Source organism: Nannospalax galili, unplaced genomic scaffold, assembly GCF_000622305.1.
Source record: "Nannospalax galili isolate Female #2095 unplaced genomic scaffold, S.galili_v1.0 scaffold129, whole genome shotgun sequence".
Lineage (NCBI taxonomy): Eukaryota > Metazoa > Chordata > Mammalia > Rodentia > Spalacidae > Nannospalax > Nannospalax galili.
The window spans coordinates 605,052-619,884 of record NW_008360030.1 but is presented as its reverse complement, the minus strand read 5'-3'; the positions used below and the strand labels follow the sequence as shown (position 1 = coordinate 619,884).

Below are 14,833 nucleotides of genomic sequence, written 5' to 3'. Positions count from 1 at the left end.
CCCTCCCTTCCTTCCTTCCTTCCTTCCTTCCTTCCCTCTCTTTTTCTTTCTTAAAATTGTATGTATTTCAGGTCATCAGGCATGGAGGCAAGTACTTTTACTCACTAAGCCATCTTGCCAGCCCAACAATGTAATTTTCTACATAGAAATTTCCACAGGACTTACCAAAAGACTCCTAGAACCAATAATTGAGTTCAGTATGTCACAAGATATAAAGATCGATACACAAACAAGAAGTGCATTTCTGCATATTAGCAGTGAACAATTTACAGAGAGGCTGAAATTTAAAATACAACACCAGTTACAATTATACAAAGAAAATGAAATACTTAGGTACACACTGAACAAAGACTGTATAAGATCTGTATGCTGAAAATTCCACAATGCCAATGAAAATGTCAAAGAAGATCTAAATAAATGGAGTGGTGGAAATTGTTGTGTTCATGGGTTAGAGAAGAATGTAGTGAAGATGTTAGTTCTCTCCAAATTGATCTACAGGGTTGATGCAATTCCTCTTAAAATTCCAGCAAGGTTTGTATAGATATAAGTTCATTCCAAATTTAAATAAAAACACAAATTACCTTAAACAGCTAAAACATTTGGAAAAAGAATAAAGTGGGAGGGATCATTCTACCTAATGTTATTATATAGCTATATCAATCAAGACTACTATGCACAGAGGGGGAGACACACAGAGTAAGAAAACACAAAAGAGCCAGAAATTGCCCCACACAAATGGCCCAATTGATTGTGACAGAGGTACTAATGCAATTTAATGAAGGAAAGATAGTCATTTTGTTTGCGCTATCAATTGTCTATAGGCAAAAATAAGAACCTCTACCTCAGGTCCAAGTTTATTACAAAAAGTAATTCAAAGTGAACCAACTGACTTAAAATACAACATTTTAGCTGGATATGGTGGCACACACCTTTAATCCCAGCACTCAGAAAGCAGAGGCAGGCAGATCTCTGTGAGACTGAGGCCAGCCTGGTCTACATAGAGAGTTCCAGACCAGTTGGGGCTACAGGGAGACCCTGTCTTAAAAAACAACAACAACAAAAAAAAAAAAAAAAAAAAAACAAAGAACTCGGAGCGGTAGCCTGCATCTTTAATCTCAGCCCTCTGGATGAAGAGGCAGACAGATCTCTGCAAGACTGAGGCCAGCCTGGTCCACATAGTGATTTCCAGGTGGACTGGGACTAGGGAGACCCTGTCAAAAAATAAATAAACTAATAAAACTATCACACTTTTAAGAGGAAATACAAGAGAAAGCACCTGGAACCAGGTAAGGATTCTTAAGACATGACAACAAAAGCACTATACATAAACACAGAATTTTATGAATGGCTATCTTCGAAATTTAAACAAATGATTTGCAAAATCTCTTGTTAAGCAACTGCAAAGATCAGCTGCAGAATGGGAAAACTATTTTCTGATCACATATATATCTTAGAGAGGATCTGTAATTAGAATATATAAATAATTCCTCAAATTTAACAGTGAGAAATAATCCAATTAGAAAACAGGCAAAAGATATGAGCAAACTGAAGAAGACAGAGATGGAAAATAAGCACATGCAAATATGTTCAACATCACTGGCCACTAAGGAAAATCAGTTTAAAATGAACTATCACCCCACAGCTATTAAAATAACTACAAGAGAAATATAGGGACAATGCCAAATACTGACAAAGATGTAAAGAAATTGATCTCTTATGTATTGCTGCTAGGAAAACAAAATGATACAGCTAGTGTGGATACTTAGCTGTTTCTTCTAACACTAAGCATACACTTAGCATCTGACCCATCAATTGCATTCTTAATTGTTTGGCATAAGGAAATGAAAATGTGTTTGCACAAAAGCCTCTATGTGATTTTACAGCCCCCCTTTTCTTTAAAATGTTTGTATTATGTGTGTGTGTGTGTATGTGTGTGTGTGTGTGTGTGTGTGTGTGTGTGTACATGCACCATGGCCTGCATGTAGAGGTCAGAGGACAGTCTCTCCAAAAGTTGGTTCTCTCCTTCCACCTTGTAGATCCCAGGGATCAAACTCAGGCCATTAGGCTTGGTGGCCAGCTCTTTTACCTACTGAGTCATCTGGATGGCCTATTCTTAACAGGCAAAAACTGGAACCATCCCAAATGTCCTTCAGTGGGTGAACTGTTAAACTAGTATATCCATACCCTAGAGTATTATTTGGAAATGGAAATGAATTAACTATTGATACTTGGGTGAATCTCAAGGAAATGATGCTGACTGAAACAAACACAGGTTCCAAAATATATGATTCCATCTAGAGAATATGCTTGAAATCACAAAATTATAGGAATGATGAACATGTGTGGAGTTACCAGGGATTAGATTATAGGAAGGAGGTGACTTATTACAAAGGATACCAGAGGAAATCTTTGAGATGGAGGAATAGATGGTTGTGGTGGTCACATGAATCTATACACGTGATGAAATTGTGTAGCTATATATACAGATTCAGAAGTGGGTGTTTGTAAAGTGGGAGAAATCCGAATAAGCTCTGTGTATTGTATCAGTGTCCAGTGTCACTATCTTGGTTTTGATGTACTTATGTAAGATTACCATTGAGAGAAACACTGGGAGGTACACAGGGGTTCATGGGACCCCTCTGTAATATTTTTACAACTGCCTATGAACATATATTTCAAAAATAAATGAAGTATAATAGAGTGATGTAAATGTGAAGGACTATGAATATTTTACCATTCATAGATTGTGAAGTGGAATTACATCTTTAGTATGAAAAACAGACAAATTACAAACAAACCCACATTATTGTTCATCCTAGAAATATTAAGAGAATGATTGTATGAGTTCATAATTGCAGATGATATATTTCCAAATCCAGAAAAATAAAAATAAAAACAACCCCCAAAACCAAAAACAGTTGCTCCTATCTGTATTTGTCAGAATTCAAAGGGCCATAACTAGTAGTAAATTATATACAATTATATATTAATAGTATATAATTGCCCATTTATTCATTTGAGGCTGTTGTCTTCCACAATGGTGATACTGTCTAGACAGATAGAAAAGCTTCAGGGCAGGCAATCAGGAAGGAAAGATGAGGAAGCTGGAACCTAGGGGCACAGACCAAAGCAGGCATCCTGGGGGAACTTTTAAAAACTCTCTCCAATCCTGTCTCTTACATTCTCAGAAAATCTCAACCCTTGGTTTAAAGGTTTTCCAAATAATTCTGACAAGCTCTCCCAGGCTGTCCAAAATGATGCCCCCTACTTTTAAGGTGATGATCTTTAATCACCTCCACAGCAACACTTGGATTAACGTTTGAATAACTGGAAACTGCAGGCTAACCAAGCCCATACCAAAAAAAAAAAAAAAAAAAAAAAACCATACACCATAAACCATTTTGCTTGCAACTGGAGAAAGGCATTGTCAATTGGCACCTAGGTTTTATTATTTATAGGTCCTTCAAGTACAAACGACGTAAATCGATAGTGGTCGCTGAGTTTATATACGAATTCCACTTGCAGAACTTTAGAGCTGGAGAGGGGGCCTGCAGAGCTTAGTCTGAGCTCAGGGAGCAGAGGCCACTGCACCTCGGCCCTCCCTAGAGCCTAGGGGGCTGGGGCTCCTCAGGGCAGCAGCGCGCGCAGCAGGAGGGGAGGGGAACCCACCTGAAGCACAGCGCCGCTCGTGCGGGAGCTCCAAGTGGGCGGGGCCTCGAAGCCGGTGGCGCTGGCGACTGCGCCCAGCCCGCCAGAAGAGCGCGCGGCGGGCAGACGGCGGGGAGTCGGTAGGGAAGGGCGAGCGCGGCCGGCGTGGGGGGGGGGGGAAGTGGTGGTGAGGAAGGAAAGGGAAGAGGCGGAGCGTGGGAGCGCACAGTGTCAGGAATACAATAGTGCTCCGCGCCGCCTTGGCCGCCGCAGCCGCCACTCCGTCGCCGCCCAGCAGCCTGCCCAGGGCTGAGGCCTGAAGGGCCGGGCGGCTGAGGGCGGGAGCTGAGGCGCTAGGGGGCGGCCCCGGCGGCTCGGGAGGCCCGGGCGGGAGGGCGGGGTAAGGAGATTAGGGGGCAGGTGCGAGGGAGGGAAGAGAAGAAAGCGGGCGGCTAGGGGGCGGATACCAGCCCTGCCGGACTCGCCCCGCACGTTGCGGGGCCCCCAGTGTGCAGCCGGGAAGGAGCAGAGCCCCTGGCTGCACGGAGGTAGGCGACCCAGAGCGCCGACGCGGCGAGTGCTAGACTAGCGGCGTAGCGCGGGTTAGGGGGCGGGAGTGGCGGCCTCGAGGAGTGGGGAGCGGGCGGCGCGGAGTGTAGGGTCCCGACCTGGCCTCGCCGCGCTCGGGGTCGCTCCAGCTCCACATAGCGGTCGCTGGCGGTGTCCTCGGGAGTCTAGGAGCGGAGAGCGTGTGGGGGCTGAGGGAAAGTGCTCGGTAGCCCCTCCGCCGCGGCGGCGGCGCTGTGCGCGGTGGCCCGAGAGGGGGCGGGGGGCGGCTGCGGACGCGGACGCGCGAGCTTGGCGGTAGCTCCGAGGCCACCTCAGGAGGTATCGAGCGCCATAACTGTGGCGGCTGTTCCCTTGCGAGCCCCCTCGCGGCGCCCCCTCTCGTCCCTGTCCGGTGCGTGGTGTCGGGGACTAGCGGGGCCAGACCCCAGAGCGAGAGGGCGTGCTCTATCTGCCGCCCTGGTCTGGATGGTCCGGGAGTGAGAGGGCGCACCCTGGCTGTTGCAGCTTTGGGGAGCGGAAAGGAACCGAGTGTCTGGAGAGGGGACGGGCGGCTGTGCGGGCAGCGACAAGGCACCCGCGAGCCTAGTGCCAACCTAGCAGAAGCGCGGGCGCCCCGCTGGCCGGCGAACTTTCCTTGCTGCAGTCATTGTTCCGACGCTACGAGTTCGCAGCCGCCGAGCGCCCGGTGGTCCGGGGAGTGAGAAAATCGCTAGGGTTTTGTCAGTTACGGGGAATTTTCCTATCACTGGCACCACACAGTTGTTAACTTTTCACCAGCTCCCGTGTTCATTTTATTCCCTCCTGGAACTGTGGTGGGGGGCGGGGAGGAATGGATGCATTTTTTTCTTTAAATCACTCAGTCATTCTCTGCTTTTCGGAGGGGAGTTGCACCAGGCAATCTGTGTTTATTTGTGAGGAGGAAAGGAGGGCGGGAATTCGAACGAGTGACCTTAATGGTGGTATATGGAGGTATGCTTAAAAGTTTCTAGCGCTGTGCAGCCCTAGGACATGGTGCGACTTCTAGGATTTTGGCAAGAAACTTGTTTGGCCGCTCCTTTCGCGTTCTGAATGGCAATGAAATCCAGGGTCTCAGATGTGCGGGAGCTCTTACCCTCCACTCCCGCCCCCCAGATGCGCTTATCTGTGAAGCGGTGGACGAGATCCCCGCCCTCTGCCCCCCCCACAGTTTGATTGTATAAGAAATCAAAACCGTGTTGACGGTGATTCTAGTGTCCTGGAGGGGAAAGGCAACCTCTTTCCCTGCATTCAGTCTGATAAAAGATAACTGCTGCTCCCTAAACTCTGAAAAGTAATGAAAAAAATTAGGTAAAAACTGGTTGCACAGCATTGTTGACTAGTTTAAGCAAACCAGAATCCACTTTCTCAGAGTAGTTCTCTTAAATACCTTCCTTGCAGCTACTACTTGTCAGCCTGGGGGTTGGAGGATGGGGGTGGGGATAAGAGCACTGTGTGCTTGAACAAAGCATTGTGCTTTATTTGGTTTAATACTTCCATAATATCTCTGAGTAGGAACGTTGATCCTTGCCTTTGGACCCTTTGAGTACTGTAGTTCTTAGACTTATGTGATGACTGGATTAGAGAAAAGTTGATTTTTTTTCTTTTTTCTTTGACCTTGGAAATATTTTACCTCCATAACTATCATTTTCTCTTTGATTTAAGGTAAGCTCTGAGCTTACATACTTGTATAAGTGGATAATACTCTCACTTTAAGGATCACAGAAGTTGGGGAGTGTTGCTCAGTGCATAGTGTCCAGCACATACTAAGTTCTTGGCCAACATCAGGTACCACTATTGCCACCTTTCTTTCACTTGTGCTCCTCTGTGCACTTTGGTTCACTAGGGGAGAGCTTGATTCTGTGGCCTTGAAATAGTTCCTCGAGGTTCTAGCCAGCCAGTTCTGGAATAATCCAGGTTACAGTATTATAACTCCAGAATCTACACTTTGTCCCTTCTTTTCTGAATCACATTGCTAGGCCTTGGCACTGTACTATGAATATTGGCTACAGGCAGTTCAAAGTGAAGTGTTTGTGGTCATTTAAGAGCCAGGAGTGACTTGAAAACAGCCTTTGGGCACTTGTGACCCACCTTCTGGCTATAGAAGAGGTACTGGCTGATGATTCAGGGGTAATCATCATACCTGAAACACATGCGTTGAATAAAGCTAAAGAACAAGGATTATGAAGGCTTGTAGGATTGATACAGTCTTCTCTTTTCCCTCTCTTGTGTTCTTGTTTTTTACTTGTCTGGCTGAAACTAAGCAAGTGTTTTGGGGGTGGTGAGGGAATCAGGAGACATCAGGAATCAGGTGTTTGTGAAGACATGATGTTACAGAGCTCTTGAGAAGCTTTAATCAGGGATGCAGAGAGGGATGCTAAAAATGAGGTTGAACATTATCATGGGACATAATGTACCTACGTCTTCATGGAGCTTACAAAAAACAGGATCTGAGGAAGACAGAACTGATAGGTTGTCTTATATCAAGAAAATCTCTCATCAGGGGTAATTTATTATGACCTTTGTTTACCTCAATTTTATAGATGAGAAGTGGGTGTTGGGTGATATCATCTGGAACTGTCCTAGCCATTCTTTTTGATGATGAGAATTGAACCCAGGGCTTTGCACATGCTAAGCAAGCATTCTACCACTGAGCTATACCCCTTACCCTGACACCTTTATAAGATGGGAACATTTGAATAGCTCACATGTTTGTGTTGTTCGGTTACTGTGAGAAATTTAAAACATTCTGGTTTGCAGGGTGGGGAAAATCAAGGATGAATGGTTAGAAGTGATGACGGGTGCTAGCAAGTGGTCATTACAGACCAATAATTGCTTTTAGTTTTCTGGAATCATTGGAACTTCTATGGTTATTTTTGTATCTTTTCTGTAGGTCTTTCTGTAGATACTGGAAGCAAAGCTCCTACCAACAGAACTGCCTCTGTGCGGAGTCCTTGGAAAAAAACCTGCATGATCCAATCTCCTAGACTTGGGAGAAGGAAGGTAAGAACTCCAAGTACTACTCTTCTGAATATGAAAGCGTGTTCTTAAGGGTCCTGGGGAGTCCTGGTATGCCCTGAAGAAAATAAAGGACCTGGCAAGGGGAAATTATACTGGGACATTGGCCAGTAAGAGACATCTTTGAGATCATGAATATCCTTCAAGCAACAAATAATTTGTTTTCCGCCCCAACTCAGAAGCCATGGCCATGTCCCACTATCCAAAGAGGTCATTTTTCCCTGGTACCTGCTGAGAGGCAAAAAAATCCCTGAGCCCAAAATGTGGGTTTTGTTGTTGTTTTGAGACCAAAATTTCACTGCGTAGTCCAGATTGGCCTTCAATTCATGATCTTCCTGCCTCAGCCTCTTGAGTGCTGAGATGATAGGCTTGGGCTACCATGCCTGGTTAGAATGTGTTTTTGGAATAGCTAATGAGCATGTGATACCAACATGGCTGATATAATACACCTTATGTGTTGAAATCTCCTGGGAAACTTACTGGTATTATCCCTTTTTGTATTTTTGAAACTTAATTTTGATATAATATAATTGCCAAAAATGTTGCAAGCTTGGTATAAAAACTCACTGTATTCCATTTATCCAAGGTTGCCAGTTATCAGCAGTTTGCTTTCATTTGCTCTTTCTGTTTCTTTTTCCAAAAAATTTGAGCATAACCATTGAGAGATTGGTACTTGTCAAGGCCATCCTGTCGTGAAGAGTGTCTCAGATGCAGCCACTGGTATAGCAGAACATTGGTGGTGGGGCAGGGCCCCAGAGGTAATGTCTCCCTATAGCTAAAAAAAACACATTTGTAAATGATGTGGAATCTCTGGTGCAAGTTATAGAAATTATGACCAATTATAAAAGTATTTAGGATGCCCTCCTTCATTGTTCTTGTTAAGTTTGTTCCTATGCCAAACTTCAATACTATGAAAACTCAACTCCCCAACTTTGCGGCCATTAACATAGTCTCCAACAGTTTATTTAATTTATTCAGCAAACGTATTGAGTGCCTTCTGTTTGCTAGGGATATGAGGTGAAAGATACTCATCCTCTTAACAGCTCAATGTCCAATGGAAAGAATGTAAGGAATCTTCTCACAGTTAGAGGGAGGAATGTTCTGCTGATGGGAAGAGCAGCTGGCTAAGGATCTGAAGAGTAGATATCTGTGAGTCATTTACATGTGTGTAATGTAAAGATCCATCTTTAAGGCCTTCTGACCTGAGATGACAAAGTTCATGAGTTACAGAAATCTTTGATGTCATATATCTGTCACAGGCAGTGGCACAAGGCCAACTTGGACTTAAATTCTGACTCCTCTTGATCTTGTCCAGTTACTTCTCTATGCCTCAGTTTCTTCATCTGCCAAATCATATCTCTGAGGGTGGTAGGGAGAATTTAGTTAAAGTAATAGTTGCTCTGTAAACATTTTTCATCTTCCCTTAATAATGTAGAGAATAACATGAAAAGTATTAGGTTTTAAGGTAGGAGCTAAGGGTATGAAATAGTTCTCGTTTATTCAATAACTAAGTATCTGATTGGTAGTTTTACTTGGAGAGATGACAGAGATTACCATATGGAGTAATAAAAAAAAAACAGCAGCTGTGATTTGGTAGCCATTTTCTCTGTGTTGAGCACTAGTTAGCTCACTGAGTAGAGGATATCTTAGAAATTTGAATCTTAAAAAGGTGAAGCAGAACCAACTAACTTCCCCAAGGACACACAGCAAGGAAGAGGTAGAATTCAGATCTTTGTGACTGAGACCAACAGAGTATTCTTGGAGTGTCAAGAATGAGCAGAAATAAGCAAGGTAAAAAAAGGTAGAGAGAAGAGATTGCCAGGCAGAGGGAACAGTAGATGTTGTGAAGACAATGAGTTAGGAAAGGGATATAGAAAGGATGGATTCACAGAGGTTTGGCTAGGATCTGGGAAAAGAAGGTGAGACATGAGATTGACAAGGCCTTATGGGACCTCAGTAAGGAGCTTGTGTTTTATTCCAAGGACCTATGGAGGCTACTTAAAGGTGTTTTTAAAAACCTTTTCCAAAGCTCTGTGTATGTGTGTTTAATTCAGAAAAGTATTCAGTTGTACCTAAAATAGCGCACGATCGTTTCTTCAGTGTTCTACCTTGTATTCCAATGAAGCAATGCTATTGTATAAAACCAATAGGTTATAGGTGACTTTTGATGTCCACTGTGAACATTGGTAAGAAAAGTTGCTATGATGCTAGAAGGTGGCCCTTCAGAATGCTGATAGAAAGAGTTCATTAGGTTCCTAGCTCATGTTTTATAGGCTAGTTAAAGTAAATCTTTAGCTTTCACTAAGCCCTGTGGGCCAGATAAACAATTGTAATTAAGAGGAAAAGTAATTCCTAGAAGCCTGGATTTAGCATTACAAATGGGACTGTTGGGTATAAGATTTTGGTTTAAATATATCATGATCAAGATACTTCTGTGACTAAATGGAAATTTGTCATCTTTTTAAGCTTTTGTGTGTGTGTGTGTGCCATCTGTGATGGCAGACAGCACATTTGTGAGAATCTGGAAAGACTGATGAAACATTTTTTTTCTATTATATATATTCATATTTTCATGCAGGTGTAGAAGTTTTTATATTTGAAACTTTTTATAAACAGGGTAAACTTCACCAAAGAAAAAGCAGTGTTCTCTTCCCCTTGCTATGTACATTTTAAGTAGTCTATGCCAGTTAACTTTGGGCGGGGGGATGGGTAGTTGGTGACTTGATGATCCAGGATGCCCTTGCCTAGACATCTGCTGGTTGGCAGGTGAGTTAGTCTAGGTAGGAGGCCCTAAACCAGGATGGCTCATTACCATTCCAAGTAGTCTCTACTACTTGGCTAGTCTGAACTTGTTAACGTGGTGGTCTCAAAGAGTAGCAAGCAAGAGCAAGCACCAGTGCATAAACACTTTTTTTTCAAGTGTCTGCTCATGTCACATTTGCTATTGTTCCATTAGCTAAATCACAAGAGTGCTTTTATGGCCAAGCCCAGAGTCGTTGTGGGAGGAGACCATTCAGGGGGTAGATACAAGGAGCTGTGAACAAATTGGGAGCCTTTACAGCAATAATGCATAATAATTGGTAATGAATTAAAAGCCAGAGGGAGGCAGTATATTTTTCGAAGTAGGTATTCTCACAGATGGCTCTACTGTTCACTGATCTTGTATAGCTTTTATCAAAAGAGCTCCTGGGTTTCCTCAACCTCTATTCAAGCTTTAATCACAAAACCCCAGTGCACTAGATTGTAAACTGTGTTTTGTAGTTAAGCAGTAAGACTTACCTGGGAATCTACCACCATACAATGAGAAAAATGTTGACAAGTCTTTTCTTGAAACCATTTTTATTATATTATTTTTATCTAAGAGAAAAGTCCTTATCTGAGCATTGTAATAAGGACAAAGGTTTCTCTGTGGATATCTTATTTGTTCAACTTTTAAAAATATCCCTGTGGTTGCAGTGAAGAATCCAGCATCATACTGTGACGTGAGTGGCCAAGAACCGCCAGTTTGGGGCATCAGCTTTTGACCTTTGTTCTGGAAGATCTCAAAGGTAATGTTCTTCACACAACAGGTTTTCCAACAGCTTGAGGACTAAAATTTATTAAATAAAAATGTAATTTGATCATTAGAGATAAGTGGGAAACTGAGTAAAAGGCTCAGTTGTGCATGTTAGAGATATGTATATTCCTCCAGAAAATTACCTGATGATACAATCATAGCTTTTTTTTCCTCCCAGGATTAAAAGTTTTAAATCTTAATATTTAAGTCAGTGACTTGAAAAGAGCCATCCAAATTTATAACCATCATTTGACTCTGCAAACACTTCCAAGAATTTATTCAACAGATACATGTTGTTATTGGAGTATTGCTTATAGTAGCAGAAGATTGTTAATAACATAAGTGTCAGTTGAGGCTTACTTAAACAAGAGAGTATTACAGTGATACTGTATAATACAGCATTTATAGAGTGAGAAAAATCATGAAATACAGTAAAGTTTATTGTATTAGTCACTGTTCTGTTGCTGTGATAGAAACATTAACTGAAGCAATTTATAGAAGGAAGAGTTTATTTGAGCTTGCAGTTCCAGGGGAATTACAGTCCATCATGGCGGGGAGTCATGGTGGCTGGAGGTGGCTGGAACAGGAGCAGCAGAAGTTGAGCTCTCATATCATCATGCAGGCACAGGAAGCAAGAGAACAACTGGAGATCTGGCAAGGCTTAAGAAGTCTGTAAGCCCACCCCCAGTGACATGCTTCCTCCAGGATAGCCACACCTTCTAAAACCTCCCAAAACAGTGGCATCATCTGGGGACAAAATATCCAAATACTTGGAGCCTATGGGGGACATTTGCATTCAAACCATCACACTTACTATGTGTTACCATTTATGTAAAACAGATAGTGATGGCAAGAATATAGAAATGTTTGTGTACATAGACAAAATATTTCTGGAAAATTATTCAAGACACTGACAATTTGTGGGCATGTATGACTTGGGATAGTGGATGAGGGTCAAACTTTTTACTGTCTAAACTTTTTTTTTAAATCAGTACCACAGTTTATTTGTAAACATGGTATTTGTGAATAATCAAACTGACAACATTTTCTATATTTTCTTTGTATAATATTAACATCATAGCAGTAAACAATCCACTGTACTGAGTTAGTTTTGGTACTTTAAAATCTTTTAATACAGACTGTATTTGAAACTTAATGCATAAACTCTTATGTATACCTTTTGAATTTAAACTATGTAAATATATATTTTTTTATTTCAGTAATATTTTTTGGTCCTTTTTGAGATAGGTTCTCTCTGTAGCCCCAGTTGGCCTGGAAATCACTGTGTAGACCAGGCTGGCCTTAAACCCACAGACATCCACCTGCCTCTGCCTCTTGAGTGCTGGGACTAAAGGTGTGTGCCAGCAGAAATTAACTTTTTTTTTTTTAAAGAGAACTGATATATGTTGATGGTGTTGGGAACTTCCAAGGACTCTTTTCCAAGTAGACTTGGTCAGATCTGTTTTGGTTCAACAAAGTATTCAGTTAGGTTTTTTCCCCCCTAGAAATGCCTGATTGTGTATACTTCTGACATTTTTGTGTGGTGCTGGGGATTGAGGCCAGGGCTTTGTTAGTGCTACACACATACTATACCACTGAGGTACACCTCCAGCCCCTGAATAGTAAGTGTGCATGTATTGGTGCATGCATGTGTGTGTGTCTGTGTATGTGTAGGTTAGAGGACAACTGCTATGGTAAACATTAGCATATAGCATTGTGTGAGTGTAAGCTTTCATTTCCTTGGGTTAAATAATTAGGAATGGTATTACTGGACCTTTCTTTGACAGAAATAGACAAACTGTCTTCCAAAGTGGTTCTCTTATTTTGGATTCCAACAAACCATGAATGTGAAGTATGTGTTGAAGTTCATTTTACTGCATATGGATGTTCAATTGTACTATTTATTGAAAAGACTATTTTTTTTCTATTAGTCACTTTTCTGTTGCTGTGATAGAAACACCATGGCCAAGGGAACTTGTAAAAGGAAGAATTTATTTAACTTATGATTCGAAAGGGGCAAGAGTTCATCATGGTGGGAAGGCATGGCGGTAGAGGTGGCTAGAGTAGGAACAGAAGCTAAGTGCTCACATCTTGAAGCAGGTACAGGAAGCAGCAAGCAACTGGAGATCCGGCAAGGCTTAAGAACTCTCTAAACCCACCCCCAATGATGGGCTTCCTCCAGCAAGGCCACACTTTCTAAGACTTCCCAAAACAGCACCACCAACTGGGGACAAAATGTCTAAATACTTGGAACCTATAGGAGACATTCTCACTCAAACTGACATTCCACTCCCTGGCCCCCATAGGCTTATGACCATATAAAGTTTCAAATGCATTTAGTCCAACCTTAAAACTCAGCCAGGCATGGTAGTGCATGCCTTTAATCCCAGCACTTGGGAGGTAGAGGCAGATGGATCTCTGTGAGTTCAAGGCCAGCCTGGTCTACATAGTGAGTTCCAGGCTAGCTGTGGCTACAGGGAGACCCTGTCTCAAAACAACCAAAAAGAAAAAAAAAAGTCCCCATAGTCTTTACCATCTCAGTACTGTTCAAAAGTCAACAGTCTGAATTCTGAGACTCAGGGAAAACTCTTAACTGTAAGCCCCTATGAAATCAAAAGACAAATCACATACTCCCAACATACAGTGGAACAGAATACACATTCTCTTTCGAAAATGGAGGAATAGAGGCATAGTGGGGAAATACCAGACCAAAACAAGACCAAAAACCAGCAGGACAAAACCAAATCAGTAGGTACATACAACTAACTTCTGGGTCTTTACTTCCAAAGGGCTTAGATGGCTCAGCCTCTCCAGCTTTGCTGTGTAAAACATACATCTCTCTCTTGGGCTGGTATAGAGCTGTATGCAGCTCTCCTTGGCATGTGTCTCACATCTCTGGCATCACAAATGTCTTCTTGGGGTCTCCACTGCCAACCAGGCTTCACCTTCACAGCTTCATGCAATGGTATATTGAGGCCTTCTTTATGCAGGAGAGCCCCTGCTGCATGTTGCCTGGCCTCAGTGCCTCCCTGAAACCATGGAGGAAGAACCAATTACCCTTTTACTATTGTATTGTTCATGCCTCTAAAGCCGGCACCAGATGAATGACACTACCAAGTTTGGCTGCAAGTTTGGAGTAGACCCTGGCCTGCTTCATCTACTTTTGAACCTTTTCTCTGCTGTGGTTTTCTAGGAGTAGAAAAACCCAGCATTTTCCTTTCACAACTTGGAGGCTTAGGTGGGTGTGTTCTTGACCTGAAGGTGCCCTCTCCATTGCTTAAGGTCAAATCTTTAGGCCTCTTCTTAATTACTCTAACCTTATCAAAGGGATCCTCTCCTGAGAGCACATGCCTTGGCTCCAACCTTAATTTTCCTAGAGCTCTTTTTCAATCCAAACTGTACATTCTACATTTCTTTCTGCCCCATTTGCTCTTTTTCACTGTAGGACTGTATAATATTCACCATTAATAGCCATGCTACCATTTCTACACTAGGCTGCCTTGAAATATATTCCACCAAAGAAATCAGTCCATTGTTTTTCAACTTAGCCTCCAGCAAGCTTTTTGGTTGTGAACAGATCCAACCAGACTATTTGCTGCTTAAGTCCTTATTTCCCTCTGGAACTACATTGTTCTCAGTACTACTTTCTTCCAGACCCCTACTAGAATGGCCTGTTAAGCTCCGCTTATAGCAGTCAATTGCTTTTCTAGCCCAAACTTCCAAAGTCTTCCACATTCCTCCAAAAACCCACATGGGCATGTTCTTCACAGCCAACACCTAACTCTCTGGTACCAATTACTGTATTAGTCACTTTTCTGTTGTTGTGATAGAAACACCATGACCAAGGGAATTTGTAAAAGAAAGAGTTTATTCAGCTTACAGTTCCAAAGGGGCAAAGAGTCCATCATGACAGGGAGGCATATCAGCAGAGGTGGCTGGAGTAGGAGCAGAGGCTAAATGCTCACATCTTCAAGCAGGCACAGGAAGCAGAGAGCAACTGGAGATTCTGTAAGGCTTAACTCTCTA

At 42.6% G+C, this 14,833-nt stretch overlaps 1 protein-coding gene across 7 annotated transcripts in view; it reads left to right on the top strand.

Annotated features, from left to right (window-relative positions):
- The first annotated feature begins 3,529 nt into the window (after positions 1 to 3,529).
- The window catches only part of Jade3 (jade family PHD finger 3), a 167,259-nt gene continuing 155,955 nt past the window's right edge, over positions 3,530 to 14,833 (top strand). For 2 of the 7 annotated variants that reach the window (XM_029559159.1, XM_029559153.1), the window contains exons 1-4: positions 4,079 to 4,196; positions 7,127 to 7,236; positions 8,295 to 8,400; positions 10,708 to 10,799. The gene's annotated coding sequence lies outside the window, so the exon portion shown is untranslated. Of the gene's footprint in view, positions 3,789 to 4,055; positions 4,197 to 7,126; positions 7,237 to 8,259; positions 8,401 to 10,707; positions 10,800 to 14,833 lie in introns of those variants that run through there. The other 5 variants (XM_029559156.1, XM_029559154.1, XM_029559155.1 and 2 more) reach the window with 5 other exon arrangements.